This window comes from Rhipicephalus microplus, chromosome X (assembly GCF_043290135.1).
Source record: "Rhipicephalus microplus isolate Deutch F79 chromosome X, USDA_Rmic, whole genome shotgun sequence".
In the NCBI taxonomy this organism is placed as follows: Eukaryota; Metazoa; Arthropoda; class Arachnida; order Ixodida; family Ixodidae; genus Rhipicephalus; species Rhipicephalus microplus.
The window spans coordinates 60,272,842-60,292,134 of NC_134710.1; positions in this window are offsets into that span (position 1 = coordinate 60,272,842).

The following is a 19,293-nucleotide window of genomic DNA, read 5'->3' on the forward strand; positions in this document are numbered from 1 at the left end:
TTCTGTCTTTTCACCCAGTTGGCCCTCGTCATCGGAACGTGCATCCCTGTCTGCGTGGATAGTGCCGCGCATGTACCCAAGTCTGGCACATGCCCTCTTCCGGAGGCTTGCAGCGATATCAGCGCTGATTTCCTGGGACCCCCTCACCCACTGTGTGATGCGACACCGGAGCGTTGAGGAAGGCCGCAACGACATCGACAGCGGTGGACTACATAAGCTCGTCCTTGAAGCATCACCCATTGCTGCTATTCCCATGCGCACACGTTTTAATGGTTACTGCTGATGAATGTGTTCATGTTGTGAAATTGCTTGCATGTTGTGAATTGCTTTTTTGCCTTAGTGGCCAGAAAAACACGCCACAAGGTCGACGTGAAAAAGTCTGTCTGAGACCAATTTTCCGGCCACGCGATAGCAGATCGTCTTATTTCTTCACGGTTTTGGCTTCACCGGCTGCTCTAGCTCTCAAACCAGGTGATGTAAGCAATCATCTGCGAATTCAACATGGCGGCAAAGGTGTCCGCGGTGGATTGCGTCAGCGATATCGCGAACTACCCGTGCAGCACGTCAAAGCTCATGGCCTTGACAAGGACACAATCATCGATAGCCTGGTATGGATTACAATTGTTGAGAACACTGGAAGTAGAAAAAATTGCAGCAATGCCCTAATATGTCTCGCTTTTGCTCTGCTGGCTGAATCTGTAGCCGCCGCTGCTGTTGCATCCGCTCATGTTGTTTCTGCTGGCGTATCTTTGAAAACAACATTTGTAAAGTTAGGAACAGTGGTAGGCGCCACGTTTACAAATGATGACGCGAATACACTGTTAAGAGCTAGGCAACAATTTTCTCTTGGAATAAATGATTCACTCCCTAAAACTAGGTCGATTTGTTTTTTGTTATTTCTACCGATTATCTGCCAAAATCTGTGAGGATTAGCTACTAATAAAGAAGGCAACGTTTGTTCAAAATATGAGTGCTTTGCAAGTGAGAGTGCGCGTGCGTACTCGTCGGCTACACTACAATAATCATCCCATCTTTTGATGTTGCCCAAGAGCTTTGCACTTCGAAAGATGCGCTTTTTTTTATTAAGTAGCCGCTTTAAAGTAGGCGTGAACCAAGCAGACCGATTGTTATCGGTTATTTTACGGCGCGGTATGAAGCGGTCGGTGAGTTCTTTGATTTTAGCTCTGAAATGTAGCCAGTTTTCGTTTACCTAGTGTTCAGAAAAGCTAGAAAAAAAATTCGTGTGAAAATGTCTTCAATTCAGCATTAATTAACGTGTAGTCAGCTCTCCCGTAATCGTAGCTTACTAATTTTTGACGGCGTGTTCGGTACGAGAAAGTGAATGGCAGAGTGATCGCTGAGACCTGGCACGACTGACAGAAACTGGATGAGGTCAGAGTTATTTGTGAACACCAAGTCTACTGTATTTACTCGATTCTACCGCGCCCTCGATTGTAACGCGCACCCGGTTTCCACGACAAAAAAAAAAAAAAAAGTAAGACATCGATTGCAACGCGCACCCATTTTTCTCGTTGGCCCGCATGATCACACCACTCGAAAAAACGACTCCTTTTGGGAGCGTCTTCCATTTAAATATGAGGTACGGGGGAAGCTTGTGCCCATCTGACGTGTAACAGAGCATTGCCGTCACTGTAGTTTTACCGTGGACTGATGTCAGCACGCGAACTTGCTTCGCCCCCTTCTTCTCGACGGTTGTGGTGCCAGGCATGTCGAAGTAAAGAGGCGTCTGATCGGCATTCCCGATTTGCCCAAGCAGGTAGTCGTTGTTGTGCCGCAAGTTTAGGACGAACCCCTGAAAACTGTGAAGCTTTTCATCGTACTCCTCCGGAAACTTTTCGCATATGCCCGTTCGCCTTCGGAGGGAAAAGCATTTCCTCTTCATAAAGTTAGTTAGCCAGCACTTGCTTGCTTTAAACTAGATCCGCATTAGCCCTTTTTCTAAGGCTAACTGCATAGCCCGCACTTGGAGCAGTTCTGTCGTCACTGGCCACTGTGCGCTCGCTGCTCAAGCACATATTCGCCAAGCAGCTCTTAAATTTGCGGAAACCGACCCCGCTGTGGTCCACTGAAGCCTTTTGGTGAAGCTTTGCTGTTGACAATTTTCTGCTTTTGTTTCCGCCAGTCCCGCACGCACGTTTCGGGAGCTCCGAAAGACCGCGATGCGGCCCGATTTCCGTCCGTTTCTGCACACGCGATGACTTTTCTTTTAAAAGCGGCATTGTGGTGTACTCGAGTTTGTACTCGAGGCCCTTCCATGCCGTTGATGCTAATGCACTACAAGATGACGAACGCCTCAGCACACGTACGAAGTGCCGCACATGGGAAACACATAGGCAGAAATGGCCGACGCGCCATGCCGACGCACACAGGGGCCGGCCATTTCGGAAATGCTGATGGCAATAGAATGACTGTAATCATTTTTTTTTCGTAGTCGATTCTAACGCGCATGCGATTTATGAACTCGCTTAGTGGAAAAAAAGGTGCGCGTTACATTCGAGTAATTACGGTAATATGGTAGAACTAGTAGACGTGATACGGGTTGGGGGAGTTAACCAACTGGCTAAGGTTAAACTCTAATCATGTATTAATAAAAGAGGTGGATTCGGAATCACTAGAGCCAGGTAAGGTACAAGGCAAATTCCACTGGATGTCAGGGAAATTAAAATCGCCTGAAAGAATAATACGCGAGGCGGGAAACCGAACATGAAGCATGTTAAGGGCATCGTACAAATCTGAAGAAAAACCAGCAGGTACATTAGGAGGCCGATAGCATGCACAAACGAGAGCGTCTTTATTGTGCAAGCGAACACTAACGCACACTAATTCTAGAGAGCAGTTGAGAGCTACGTGCGATTAAACCAGATCGTCTGCAACAGCTATGAGGACATCGCCTCCGGAACGCGATCCACGATCGCATCGATAAAACTTGTATTTTTTTTTTCGCGATTTAGAATTTTGGAGCTGTCTACTTCGGCAAAAAGCCACGTCTGTGTCAATACGACAACGTCTGCAAGACAGGTGTCAATCAGAGATGATAGGGCGTCTCGCTTGCCCATTACACTTCTCACATTACTATGCAGAAAGGAACATTTGTGTTTGACAGTACCACATCGTGAATTTGTTTTTTGCCAAGAAGACGCTTGGACCGACGAGCTAGGAGGACTTAGGTTAGTGTCGTTTTCGTTGTTATCGTCAACTGGAACAACAGACAAGACACGATCAGTGACTGGGCAGTACACGTAACTTTTCTTGTTAATAACAACCTTGTTGTATTTTACTGAATACGTTTGACCGCTGGCTTTACCGAAATCAGTTAGTTTTTTCCTGGCTGTCCGTGTGGCCTTACAGAAATCTTTGTTAATGTTAATGATCGTACCGCGCAACTTTGCTTTTTGGGAAAAGATGTTATCTCTAACTTTGAATGACGCAAACCGTTGACAACAGGGCGGCACTTGTTTAGTACAAATACTCCTAGTCTGTGGACTTGAGATATCGTGTCATCTGAAAGCTGCATTTCGAAAGAACTTGAAAGAATTGCCTTAACCTTTTCTTCTGTGTCTCACCATGTTTCTACTGCAGCATCAGTAATTCCGTGGAAGGTTAAGTTGTCTCGTTGCGATCGGTCTTCGTAGTCGTCAAGTCGTGCGCGAAGAGCAGCATTCTCGCTACGAACCGCTGACGCAATCCATACTCAACAATCCAAACGCGATCCCTCGGATACGTTTTCAAAAGCGTTCACCTTTTCTTCAAGATTTGCTTATTGTGTTGTAAGGTCGGACACTTTGTTATCAAGAACTTTTTGGTTATTTTTGACTACTACTTCAATGGTTGCTAGGAGATTGTCGTGCCGCTCATCGAGGTGCTCCGTTAGGCGACCTATAGCTAATAGGACTGCATTATCCTGTATTTTGGGGTCTGACTTTGGGAGACCAGGATTCAGTACAACGTCACCTCCTAACAAAAGCAATATATATATATATATATATATATATATATATATATATATATATATATATATATATATTAGGGGTGTAATGGTAAAAACGTGAAAAAATCATGTCAGAACACGAAACGAATTGTCACTGAGGCCATAGAGTTTTTTGTGGGAAGCTCTACGACTCATAGAGTTAATACACAGTCTGTACAGGAAAATCTCGCAATAGCCCCCATGCTGGGATAATCTCGCGGTGCGCTTTCGTCGCTAACGTTCACTATTTTGCTACAGCAGAACTGTACGATGCTGTAGCAACGCGGTTTACATTAGCGCTGCACTGTTTAGAAGAATACTTGCGCAAAAAATAAATAAATAAAATTAAAATATTTGGTTGAGCTTGAACCCACGTACAATCTCACCATCCTGCACGATCTGTGTTAGCAGACTACGCCACTGCTGCCGATCGGTTTCGACGCGTTTACCGGTCGGTTTTGTATTGTTGTCACGCTGGACGTAACTCTAACTTGTATTGTTTCTACGTCTGGACAAAGCTTTAACGGCTTTATTGTTATCGTCTAGACGTAACGCTAGACACTCCGTTGCAGGTATGTTTTCGTGGCCAGAATGCAAAAAGGCGGCACTGGTATGTTAACCACTTTCGTCAGTGTCGGCAAGGGCGAATCGCAGCTCCAGAATGCAGCTCAATAGAACTTTCTGCTTTATCACATTACCGTGCAGTAAAGGGTCTCGTTCAAGTTCGCAGGTTCCGCATGGCCGACAGTTCGAACAGCACCTTCTCTATTGCTGGTTCGAACCATGGAGGAAGAAAAAATGTTGGAACATTCACGTCGATGGCGTTAGAACTTTCGTTGCAACCGTCTCTTTACCTTGAACTTGGCCACATCTGCTTATAAAAACATTCAGCCCATACGAGTACCAGTGCTACTACAGACAGAATAAAAATTACAAAACACGCACAGTAAATGCTTCAAACGTACTCAAAGCAAACAGAGACGCTCGTAGTGTGCTCGTCATGGAGAAAGGAAATAACTGCGGTCAACGCAACCTATGGGAAGAAAAAAAAAGCCTCACTTTTTTTTTGCAAAAACCTATTCCGATAAAAAGAGTGAACAGAAACATATACACTTAGCGTTAATGTTTGTTAGCTCATCAGTTTTGTTTGTTTGTTTTTACCACACAGCTTCTCCAGATCCAAATTACCCGGACAGATTCTGTGAGAAAATAAGAGGCTGTGCTCATCAGGGGTTTAAAAGCGCAGGCAGTTACTTAACTTATTTCACACTAATAATAAATATTACGTATACTTAGAAATAAAGGTTTGCGTTTTGTGACCAAGGCATTAGTGCGCACTAAGAACGGATGTCACAGTAGCAGAAAAAATTTGTCTGCACTTGTAAGTTTTACAAAAAAAAGCAGCACCACATTTGTGGACTTGGATGCTGACCGTTTCGTTGAAACTGTTGTAGTCGATGTTTAAGCAGAACCTTTTACCATCGAACGTGAAGCGTGAGTGAACAGCTCCTTGTATTCACGGGACGGCTTTAAGCTCTCCCATAGTAGAGTACCCTGTACTCTAAATCGTTACCCCCTTTTTCTACCCCCCCCCTCCCAAAACATCGAATGTACATGTTCTTTTAACGTCATCTCATTTCGTGTAAATGACGTCTGTTTTGCCATCATCGTTACAGTATGTTTAAGAAGGAAATGTTCTGTTGAGTGTTATGACGTTTGTGGCAATAATTTTTTTCTAAACGAGTACTCATAATTGTTAAACATTTTTTCTAAACACGTCAACGTCAACATGGTCTTCAGGGTTCAGTAGAGTACCTTGTACTCTAAATTATTACCCACTTTTCAACCCCCCCCCCCCCCCCCTCTGAACCGATGTGAACCCCTGTTTGTACATATAGCCTTCCTGTTTATATAAGTTTAATCAACCCGATGCTCATGAATGTCTTGTGCTTGTTGTACAATTTTTGCATTGTACGTCACTGCATACGCAAATAAGTTATTTTCGCTGTATGTACAGCTTGCACGCACATACGCATGATCATCATTGTCTATCTCTCTGTGTGCACATAAGCTATGTAAGATATATCTGGAAATAAAATTCTCTTAAACCAGTTCTAAAGGCCCGCCTTGTGCGTGAGTCGCTGTCTGACATATAGTGTGAATCTCTATGGCATAATGTCTCTGGTCCGAGGGATGAAGCATTAATGACAGAATTGAAACGGCGTTATGAATTCCGCAAGGTAATGCGATCCGTGGTTGTTCTGCGATAATGTACGTGATATGACCATAGAGAAACATAGTAAACGTTTACTATGTTACTCTATGATATGAGGCTCTCGGAGCAGCGTACTGGCGCACAGGAGGGTGGTATGCGTTGCGACCATGCATGTATACACATCTCGAGTCGTAGAGCCCCGATTGCGAAACAACTTCGGATGGTAACAGGTGGCCTTGAGTATCGGTGTTAATGAAGAATAGCTGTGTTGTATTTTTTGTCTCGCTAAAGATATGTACGTGAACTCAGACATGTTCAACAGTCAAATGTGTACTGTTGCATAACGATGCCAACAGCGACATGGATATTATCAACACCAGTAGCAGGAAGCTGATATGTAGCGCTTGAGCCGGCGTGGACGGCGGCTCGGCGGCTGAATACTTGGTTGCAACGCACTACGATTGGGTTCGATTTTTGCAGGCCCCGACATTTTTCGTCTATAGATTCGTCCGCTCCACGCAGGTGGCGTAAGCTGCATGATTCCACGTAAGATCGAACACAGCATGGCTGGTCAACCTGTTTTATTTCATTCAAAATTTTATATATTGCAGCCTGATCAGTGTAAAGAAGAGATCTGCAATTTGTTTCGCCGTAAAAATTTTCTTGGAAGCACAGTGAATCAATAATGACGGAGATGTGGAGTACCATGCTTAATTATCTGCTCTGCTGTGTTTTTCGAATTTGCCGATGAATTAATTACACAAAATATATTAATACTACGTACCTCAAATTTATTTGGCAATTTCATATTACGAGTGTCTGCGTAATGTATACTTTGTTATAACAATTCTGAAATTTAACATAAAAAGTTTTTCTGCCTAGTTTTCAGTCCTTTATTTCACAAAGGGCGCATAGCAGAGGGATGAAAATTCATCATCACTTTCTCAGCATGCTTTACTTGATGCCAGATGCATTGTATGAAGTGGGTAAATGCTAGGCATCCTTTTCACTGTCATCATTATTGGGTCATAAATAGAAAAATGCCTCTGTGTTTTAGAATTTACTGTACCAGCAAGTTCTATAATAAATATTAACATTTAATAAATTATCTAATGATATCAGATTACACAAAGTTCTTGATCTAACAAAAAAATTCTCCTTCTCTGATGCCGGCCCATAACATTCGATATTTCATTCACCTTCAATAAAGGACCCCTAAACTGCCTTTGATAATTTTTTACATTTCAAGTAAGTGAGCATCGCATTCAGGATGCCATTGCGGTCAACAATGCCAAACGTGACGACACTAGGAGCGATGAGCATGCTGCAAATTTCAAGAAATAGCCCCTTCTCTTCTACGAGCCCTTTGGTGATCCTGAGCATTTATTGTGACATAAAAATTCTTGTCTGCTCATGTAATTTACGGAAAAAACTTGTTTGCTCGCAGGTAAGTGTGCTCACTGCTCCTCGTCCTCGCATGGTGAGGAAGAAACAAGTCGATAAACAAAGCATAGCGAAGAAAAAAGCGGAACTTGAAAAAGATTCTTTTAAATCATCAAATGCATGTAGCGCTATTGTTATGGCACACATTTGAAAAATTCTCATGGCTTCGTGTTCTTTGCAGACTCCTGTGCAACTTGCAGACTTCTGTGCAACGCGCAAGTTGCGAGATCGAATCCCGGCGAAAATTCTGTAGGCCCGTGTGCGCAGATTCGGGTTCCCGTTAAAGAACCCCAAGAAGTCGAAATTTCCGCACCTTAAAGTACGGTGTCTCTCATATTCATATGGTGGTTTTGGGACATTACCCACATATTAATCAATCAGAAGAGAACGGTGCAATGGCATGAAATCCCTACGAACTGGCAGAACAGATGCTTCGCCAGGCAGCAGATCGCAGCAGAAACAATGCACAACGACGCAGTAATCAAACTGAGCTTACATAGCGACGCAGGCAGCCTGGCGCAAGTTTGCCCGCCAAGCGGCGGCTCGACCCTGGCGGTGACGTCACCTCCCCACGTGTCTAACTCTCCCGTGCTCTGCCCCTGCGCGCGTGCGTGCAAGGGGGGGGGGGGGGGGAGGGGGTGTTCCTTTGGTCAAAGTTTGCTCCTTTATAGAGCCATTGTTTATTTGAACCTCGGGGGGAAAAAAACTCCGTAGACATGTTGTAAGTGATCGCGGATGCCGAATTCAAAATGAATTTGCCAATTCAACACCTCTTCAGTGTCCCTTTAAATCCCAAGGAACCTTCCTCAGTCTCCGCCACATTTGTGCAAGCATTTTTCATTCCGTTCGCCCTACGTAACCGTGCAATAAATTCAAAAGCAAATATTTATGAAAGATATTTATCATAAACATGCAACTGAATTCACTTTTCTTACACAAAGATACGCGAGTCTCAGTAACCGCACAAAGGCAACCGTACGCCTGGTGCTGGTTTCAGCCGATTCCTGTATATGCCAATATTCACATTCACAAAATCTCGAGCGTCCCGCATCTCCTTCTGTCTGATGTCCTCTGACACGCGAAATGCAATGTATATTCTATAGGCGCCTGTGAAATGTCTCTCCCTTGAAAAGGCGAGGCACCGCGTCACAGCAGCCCATGCTCCTTGCTTCGAGCTCTGATAAACACGTCTACAGCCCTATGCTATATATACCTTAATGGTAGCACGGGACCGCTGAAAACCATGCACAACCTAATGGAAATTTTAGCAGACTGAACTTTTGGGCCAGTTGCACAAGCAACAATGCTTTACGCTGCAAAAGACACTCATGATTGATATGAAGCAAGCCGAGCAATGAAAACCGGGCGCCAAGCACAGCAAGTGTTGCAGGAGCTGGCAACGGTCGCCCCGCTGCATTGTGCAGCCTGTTAGAGGCCGACGACGTGACGTAAACAGTTGCGAAGATCGGAGCACACGGGTGCCGTTTTTTTCTCCATTGTAATTATCGCCTCGTTACGTGCTAGAATACACGATGTGCAGGAGAACGGAATGATACAAATTTACGTGCAACCGTATAGTGACATATGCGCAGTTACCCCACCCGATATTTATTTTAAGCCAGTTTTGCCACAGCTGCGTGGACATACTGACACATTCAAAACCACGTTTCAGTAGTTTTTTTTGGGGGGGGGGGGGATTTCTTGGTAATCTCCTGATTCTCTTTCCTCCCTGCTAACCTTTAGTAACACCTACGACACCCGGGCAGATTCTTTATGAAGAACCTACTCGCCTATCGTCCTTCAAGGAAGACGGTCGCAGTTCGCTCTCAGGAGTTTCAAGAAGAGGTGTGCCACACATACGTAGTTATATAGAGAAAATAATCGTCGGGCCAAGATCCACAGAGATTTCGCAGCTCGGTACATGTTGCGCTGCAAAAGTATGTACGCGAGCAACAATAGCATGTACATCCAGAAACCAACGACAAAAAGTGTCAAATCATTAGCGAATGCTCAACGGAGCGTCTACCTCACAAAAGCAGGAATCTGAGGGGACACTGGGACTCTTGGCTACTTGCTTTTCAATGCCCAGCTGCCAACACGGACAGGCACGGGACTCGCTCACTGGATGCCATGCCAACCGGTTGTGCCTTCGAGATCTCCGATGACAGCGTAGCTCTGGCTGACTGGGTTAATCCTACGCCACCTCCTGCCGCTGGTCCCTTACGACGACTATAGCGTAGATAAGGCCGACTGGATTAGCCCTATGCCATCTTCTGTTGGCGACAAGAGCTCTCGCCAGTGGTGCCTTCCGTGTTCTGCTTTCCTGTATTCAACTTCCTTCCGTCGCTCCCTGTCCTTGCGCCTCGCTCTCTCCTTCCTCTCTCTCTATACCTTTGAATCCCATCCTTTTATGCTTATCTACCCACATCCCTCGTGAGCGACGGTTGAGGTGTCCTCCCCCTGAGAGACAGTTAATGGGGCTCACTTTTCTCTTCTTTTCATTTAAAATAACTTCCACCCTAACCACTAGGGTGCAGCGAGCCTCAGTCAGTCCTTGAAGAACTACGGGACTGTCGCCTAGAGTGGGTAACAATTTGGAATACTTCGTACTCTACTATGGGAGAGCATGGAGCCGTCCCGCGGGCAAACCAGGGCTGAAAGAAACAGCGCCATTCAATTGCCTGCATGAGTGTTAAGAAAACCAAATAAATTATTTGAAGTGTTTGGTACACTACTATGGGAAAGCGTAAAGCAATCCCGTCTGAGCAATGGCATATGCATTGCCGATTCGTAATATATGTTTAACGATTTTGAGTACTTCGTACTCAACTATGGGAGAGCACTTCGCCGTCCCTTTAAAGGAAGAAGTTTACACCCAACTGGTTAACTTATTTTCACCATATCGATGGCTATCGCAATGTCGCAGGCCCATATGACTTGTCAACAAGGCTAGAAAAAGTGCGGCCACCAAACAAGCGGTGGCCATCTGCAAGATTTTAAGCCTTTTTTTTTTTCGGAAACTAATGTGTTTTCAACTAAAAATTGACCGCTTATCAACCAGTTTTCTTAAGCTAACGTGGTCTTTTATCGGCACAATTGCCATTTTGTCATGCGAATGTTTGTACAGTTGTCTGTAAAGAACGTATTTTTCTCAGCCTCGTCAACTAGCAACCGCGCCTGCACGCGGATTGGCTGCTTCAGCACAAGACCTATGACAAGACGCTCAGATGTCACACCATAGCAACGAGAGGTGAACTACAACTCGACCACGCCGCTATTTCGTACTTCCTTTTTTTTTTTTTTTTTTTTTTGCAGTGCTTCGGTTCGGCGGTGTTTCGTTTCACCTGGTGGCACGAACGTTTTGAAAGCCAAAATGCTCCGTTCACCCAATTTCCTTCCTCTGTGCAATAGCCTCTTAAAAGCGGCTTGACTTGGCTTAAAGTGTATGAATTTTCCGCGCTTGATTGTTGTGTCAGCTGTGCGACGGGCCCGGCAGTGTACCGAGCGTTTCAAGAGGTAAACCATTGAAAAACGCTCCATTCACCCATATAGCCGCCTAAAACCCTCTCGACTTTAAGTGTATTATTAGGTGGCGCTAAAAACGTTTAGCTTAACCATAGCCTCCTCTATAACTTTGTGCCCGAGCGGTCGGTCCCTCAGCGCCGTCCCCCGAGCTATTATGGGATGCGAGCGCTCCTGGCGGAGCGCCGAGGCGCATAACGAGAGAATGGATGGCAGCTATGGAGAAAAAACCGGCTTTGAGTAACTACCGAAAGGGCAAAAATGAAATAAGGAGGGAGGCATTTTACGATAATTCAAGGGGAAGCGCTTTACTGTTTGAAGCGAGATCGGGTTGCCTTAGAACGCGTAGTTATAAAGCAAGATTCAGTAAAGAAGAAGAACAATGCACATGCTGCGGGAAAGATAAGGAAACGGCGGAGCATGTTCTGATTGAATGTGGAGATATCCACCCAGGTGTACTCCTGTATCCGTCAACTGAGCTCGTAATGGTTCTAAATTCTCTAAAGAATTACGCGGAAGTTTTCCTCGCAAGAGCGAGAAAGATGAATCAGCCACTGAAGGCTGCCGTTGACAACGCCGCGCAAATACTACAGAAACGTGACAAACTCAAGTGCTCGACCCCGGGACATCATAAAAAACTTTTGGAGGTTGTGCTCGTGAAGTTTCTCCGCCCACTTTTTCTGAACTTCGCGACGAGTGTGACTGACAAACACGACTTGGCAAAAGATTTTCATGTCAAACCATTGTCTCGAAAAGTGCTCAAGCTTTGAGCGCGAAATCAAATAACAAAGCTCACATTGCATTCTGCATACAGTGCTTGTGTTAAAAATTTGGTGTGTGCGCACTTCTTAACGTATACGCATAATCCAATGCAATGTAGACGGTTTCTAGACCGTCATAAACGCAAGCGTGCATAGGCCGCGTCGTCTGCTGTTATTATGGGATCGGTGCGGCATCTGGCGGCGAGCGCCAAAACTATAAGGAACGGATGGCGCGTATGTATTTAGCGCTAATGCGCGGGCACAAAAAAATATAGGAGGCTATGGCTTAACGCTTTTTTTTTTCGACGGTTCAGGTTGTGTAGTTTCTCACTAGCTTGCTAGAAACTCTTAAGTGGTTACAGCTGTAGCAAATGGTAGTGCATAGGTGTTTTGTGGCTGTAGTAACATTATACTGTGGTGGTTTTTTTCTTCGTGGTGGGTGTTGTTTTTCACCATGAGCTGTGTGCAATAGCGAGTATTGCCTTTGCCCGTGGGGACGTATTCCCGTTGCGTAAGTGAGTGTTATAGAAAGTGATTCGAGTGCAAGTCACTGCCGCTTTTAGTAGTTCCTGTAAGTCGCAGTGTTTACACGCTGATGGGCGAATGGAACATCACCGCGGTGCTCAGTAGATAACACCAAATATCTCAAAGTGTTTACCGCCAAATCTATAAGCAACGATAACGAGCTGTACGAGCGTGAATGAAAAGCCGTGTGTGCTATGTGATTTGTGAATACCTGTTTCATGCACAACTGTAATATTGTGGCGTACGTACTACGTGGACGTGTGCTTCTTGTGTTGCTGAGGGTCGATCAGTATCAGTTGGACAGTCATTTGGGTGAATTACTTGGACTGAAGCTTCGTTTTGCGTAAGTGTGCGAATTATAGATACGGTATGCGCAAGGTGGAAGCGACGTGATATGATCAGGCGTCCAGCCGACGCCATCGTCCGAGCAACAATTGTGTTGTCCCCAATCGCCGGCCCCCAAACGTATTTTCTAAAATTGGTCAACATTGCCGCATAGCAGTAATGTTATGCGGCGAAGTGCACGCAATGTATCGAGGTAAAACATGCATTTGCATGCGTGTAAAATGGAAATGTAGCACTGTCATTAGACCTCGTGTGTGTGCCTTAATTACACATGCACTGTCTCTTGTCTCATTAATGGCGATACGGTGGACAGCATCGCCATGGCTTCGGCCTTTGTAACGAGTCCATATCCAGTTACCCTGGAAAAACATTTTGTGATATGCAGTTTGCAAGGAAATGAACTTTTAGTTTATTGCGAAATTCATTCAAGGTTGTGGCATGGCATCTCTCAAAAAGTGCTAAACGCCTAAGCTGACTCCAGTGGTACTCCACATTTCCTGCCGTCGCATATATGCTCCAAATAAAAGATGATTATTAAGCAAATATGCACATGAGCTAGGTATGTGAGATGACTATCCATGTTTCATAAACATTATTTCAAAAGTAGCTTGTGGTTCACATTATAAAGTTATTTCCAGCGATCAAAGGAAATACCCACTGAATAATGGTAAAAAATTATACGTGCAGTTTGTCAATGAAACAATAAGCTGACCTTTGCAAAAAAATTGATTTCTGAGAACCATGCTGTGCCAAAACTAAGAGCAAGATGGTTTCAGCAAACTCATGGTAGCCCGAGATGATGGCACATGTTCAAGCAATTTACAGGGGCTGATTGTTGGTTAGATGGGGGTGGTAATTAGGCAAGTGCCTGTTATCAGATGTCTAGATGCATTGAATTTTGGTCACCAAGTCTTAAAAAGATGGCTATAAAGTAGCCAAGCTCAGACTTTATTGACGGGATGAGCGCTTTTAAAAGCCAGTGCTTAATAAAGCCTCTATTTAATGAAGTTAGCTCTAAGGCTAACAGATATCTTTTAGAGCTGGTCACTTTTCATAACATATCTCATGGGTGAATAATTATTGGGTTTCCAGCGAGCTATGAATGAGGCAGCATTTTGTGAATTGAGAAATGATGAGCAATGAAGTTATCAAAATATTTTGTTTTAATACATAGACAGTAATGCCAAATGAGGCTTCCAGGAGGGTGAATTCCCTTATGCTGACACTTCTGGTGCCATCATTGCAGTTTATATTCGCTGGTTTCATGCCCCGTGTATGTAGTGTCACTAATGACAACCTAGTTTTTCCAAGCTGAACTTCCGGATTAAAAAAAAAAAAAAGATAACATATATTGAACTGCATGCTTTTTTACCATTTGAACAGGCACACCACAAAGGTCATTTGGGGCTAATTAGTGGACTGTATAGACGAGGTCTCTGTACAGGATATGTCATGGTAATCTTTCAGTGCTCTAGCTTTGTTTGTGTAACACTTGAAACCTTTTTTCTATTAAAGATTTCTACCGGGCAAACAAGCTCCAGCACCAGGTTTGGCCCTTAGGTAAAGCAGAGCAGGTGGTAAGAGTGAGCTCGATCATAAGCTCTTCAGGTGTACCCACTCAAGGATCTAGTATCTATGGTGCAAAATCTCCAGCACACCAGGAAGGGCATGAAAAAAGGGTGTAGGTCAAAATTTCAGTAGGGCATCTCCGGACCATCATCTTTCCGTAGCCATGAACTTGTACTGCGAATGTTTTTCAGACTCCACTAACAGATGAGAGACTAGGTATAAAAGTTGCTTGTTCATTCCAAGATGGCCTATCAGACATTTGCATAATCCCCTCACTGCAAGTCCTAACATTTACTTGAAAATATTTCCTTGCACAATGTCCTTTTCTCATCCCCATGCAGTTGCCTCATTCAAAAGTATGCGGCTTGTCACAGTCGATCTAGCTGGTGCCACGCAGGGAAGGCTCCAGCCGTAGTGATGTGCACTCCACTGGAGCTATCAGACACTGTAGAATCAAAGCCTGTTGTGCATGCTTAAGACCAGTGACCACTTCTGCTTGCATTCCCTGCACTGGCTCATACCTGTCGCACACCTGTACAAGATTGTGGCAACCCTGTACAAGAGGCTGTTGTTCTGGCAAATGGTGCCACAACAGTATGAAGGTGTGCATCCTGTAGCAACACCACTGCAGAGCAAGCTGAAGTTCCTATTGAATATAATATTTCACTTCCAAAGTAATGCTAATATAAGTACTCTTGCATTCACTTATAGTGTCAGGCAACACATCACTTTTCTCAAGTGTGATCTCTTTTACTTATACTAATCTGCATAGTTTTTTGAGGTTAGTCACAGTAAAGAAAGAAAAGATTCTTTTTGGGAGCACCACAGTTTTATGTTCACAAGACTCCACTGAAGCACTTACAACATATGCAAACAGTCACATCCTGAATTTCAGCACCTTTTTTTCCCACAAAGGTAATCTGGTTGTCATCATCAGGCTGTGATCTTACAAGAGCTTTAGCATAATTCCTATTGTTGCTTGTGTTAATGATTCTCCATACATTGCAATAGTTTAGCATTGTTATATAACTTGACAAGATTGCGCATAGCTTTGGTGAAAGAATAATTGGGACTCGCATAAGACAAGAAACACATGACGTGCTAAATTCCATTATCTGTATTTGTTGCTTTGCCAGCAAATATGTAAGGAATCAGACGCTTGTGCAGTATTGGTAACGTGCTAAATCACAGTCTTTTAACATTAGGCAGCATCACAAAACATTGCTCAAGAAACATTTCCATTTTTCAAAGTTTTAACAGATGTGTCAATAATACATACATCACTCTTTTCTCTACATGAAATGCTTCCAACAGTTCACATCCCTTTTTATCACAACCCAGCCTGGAATTTTTATCTCATATTTATTCTCAACTGACATGCTCTGGCACTCACACAATGAGCCAGCTTTTTCCGTCCATGATGCACAGCCTGTGAGTTCACTTTTAACAACCCGCCTCCACACTGCAAGTTGTGATAGGCTAAATAGGGGTTAATATATCAATCACATAGCTACACAACTATGTTTGTCGAAAATGAATATATATGAACAATACAATTGCTTTGTAAAAAACAAGTGTAGGACGAGTAGAATACTTTCTATGAAGGCTTTGTTAAAACATTGTATGACCTTGGCACAATAGTTTTTTGCAGAAAACATGTAAAGCCAACACGAAAAATTATATGCATCATGAAAATTCTAACAGTGCAAATATTCTAAAGGTGTGCAAAAATATTGAATTATTTACCATACTGAATTAAATATTGTTGAAGGATTATCAATGTTATCCCTGCTGGCCGATTATAAGCATGAAACACAAGAGCTTATGTAGTGCAGCTGGCTACTTCACTGAAGGAAAGTGATTTTACCAGCTATAATCACTGATCTTTTTGAAAGCGTTCTGTGGATTCAAAGGGCTTGATTATTTTTTACAGGTGCTGTATTTCTGCTTTTAAAATTTCTTGTAGTCCCATACCTTAACAGGACTAACAACTAATTTTTAATGTACTTGTTTATTTTGTTGCAACAAAAAGCTTACAACTGATAGTGTATAATCATGCAATGACAACAGGAAAAAGGAATGAAACTTCTTTAATCAAATTTTGTTGCTGATGGAGTCCTATTGTACTCAGCACGTATTGCATACAGTGGCCAACAGCTGTTGGGTGTACTTGCATAGGGTTCTGCCATGGCAGAGTGCATGCGCCAAATTACCTGCGATGCCATATGCTGTGCACCATGATTAAATGCTGATTTTCGAATGTCATGAAGAGAGTGATTCTCAACATCAACTCCTTTTACTATGCAATAGGTGAGAAAGAAGATGAGGATGTGTTTTATATACCTACTGTATAATTTTAAGCCTGGTTTTTTGAACATCAGCAAGAAACATACAGCAATCTAATGACTCAAAACTCACTACTCAGGCTTCACTACCAGGCGGCACCACAGGGCAGCTGTTATGATTTTAATATCCATTTAAAAATACTTATTCTACTCAAACTGCGAAAGTGCATTCGATTCAATTCTGGGTCTCAAAGATTCATATACATGTTCTGGCTTGATAGTTGTCAGTCCCCTTAAGAGACATAATTGTGAAAATCTTTACGTTTGTTAGTCTAATAATTATCTAGAGATTTAGACATCACACAAGTGAAATTTGGCTAGACTGTAAAAGTTGACATTCAGTCAATCATACATTATTCTATTTCAAGTTTCTTGCATACTAAGTGAACAAAAAATGATCGAGTTAGGTGTGAGTGGTGCATCATATGCCACGTCACCACCTATTTTGCATGTCCCAATTTTTTAGGGAACCTTTTGTTCTAAGCCATGATCTTGGTTGCGGCAGTAGTGCTTGAGGACATTTTGCATTTGCAGTTTTTCTTTTTTTACTATTTTCTGTGTATGTGCAATATTTTTTATCATATTTTTGTCACCATTTTGTCAGTGCAGCTTCTGCAAGAGACATATCTTGCACCTAAAAGAGCAGATGAAGAAACATATTTTCACTTTCTCCTTATGCCAATATAAAAGTCGTAGCTATAGCAGTACACGCGAACCATGGGCGGAACATGTAACATATCTCTGTGGCTCCATGTAGACTGCACTGTTATTTCATCACAGATATGTGCTTTTTAACCTTACGTGTGAGGGCCACCTTTTTTTTTTTCAGAGCCCAATCGGCTGTAAAAATTGAACCATAGAGAAATTAAAAACTGTTTTATTTGGAACAATTAACATACCTTCAAGGTACCTCTCTACACAGTTGCCACTCCAACTGAGACATTTATCATAGAATGGCATAAACTACATCTTGCCTATGGTAGCAAGCAGCGTGAATGGCCCAGCTATTTACACTTTTATTATGCCCCGATGTGCAGATGCTTTAGCCTGCAGATAGCTATGTTATGTTAGGTACTTTAGTATGCAGGTAGATTTACTATGCAGATCAGTTACATTAGATACCTTGCTTTGCTGATAGGTCAAGAAGATACATTAAGCCCTCGCCTTTGTCGAGAGAATAGTAAGCTATCTGCTTGAGAGCTATTTTCTTTTACAGCAGAGTAGAGTTTTAATAGAGCTATTATGCTAGAGGTTCGCCATGTGTTGGAGATGAAAAACTATCACCGTGAGGAAGCAGATGGTCTCTTCAGCATCTTCGTCCTCTTCAGCTTCGCTCCCATAGCAGGCACGCCAATTCATCCAGCGCAGCATGTCATAATTCTGATGAGCAGGATAATGGGTAATATAGAAAGAAAAAAAGAAATGGACAGAAAGAAAGAAATAAAAGTAAAATTCTCTGCGAGAAAATTTTTTCGAAATGCGGCATTCAAATCCAAAGGCAAGTGTTGTTACCACTCTGCTATCCAGTCATGCTAGAAGATAACCTAGCTTTTTATAGTATAGTATACAATATAACAGGAGGGCTGTAAAGAGAAGTGGGGAGGAGAAATAGGGATTCAAAAAGTTGAGAAAGAAAGAGAGAAGAGAAAAGAAACGAAATAATTAACAAACAGAGAGCTAGTAATTAAAAAGAAACAGATGCAAAGAAAAAAAGGAGCAAGCATAGTGAATTGGGAGGTGAGATGGTAAAAGCTATAGCCAAGCTGACCAACTCTGCGTTGACTCGGCCTTATGCCCATTACATGTGAAAGAGGCACTAATTTTTTTTGAAGGTCCAGTCATGTAATCAAAGCCATGTGAAAGTTTGAGATTTTGTGCAGGTGTGTTGCACAGATATATGTCCTCTAAGCGTGCGAGGGCAGTACGTTGTGAATTCTCAGGGGCACTCAAACATGAAACATGCCTGAAACAATTGATTGAGTCTCCTTCAAGTGGAAAGTGTGTCGTGTCATTTGATTTCATGCGGCCTTAATGAAGCCAAAATTCATCCAAATTGCTGAGTGAGTAGTGCGTTCCAGGGAGCTTGCATAATCGATTGACAGCTATGTGCAGCAAGAGCTGCAGGAACTTTGAAGCGAGAGACGTGTATATACAATGATCACCATACAACGAGCATGGTACAGAATTACGTGAATGTGCTAGGCCTTGCTTCTATGATGAAGACAAAGTTTTATAAATCCGATCAGTAGCAGTGAGGGACAACCATATGTAGAGGCGCAGCTGGAATGTGTATATAATGTTTCAAACAAAACATATATTATAAGTTGTTATAAACAAAAACATATAGGTTTTATGTCGTCCTGTTTCCTAATGAGGTGTACACAACATTTTCTGGGTTATGCACAGTATTCATTTCATTTGCCGCACTTAGGCTTTTGCACATATAACCATATACGGTATGTACATGTGTGCTGAGGGTGAAAGTGTATTGAGCGAAAGAGAAGATTTAAAGGAGCCTGTGACAGTTTTCAGCATAGTCAGAAAACGCTGTCGATTGGTATACTTGAGGCTCTTGAGAAC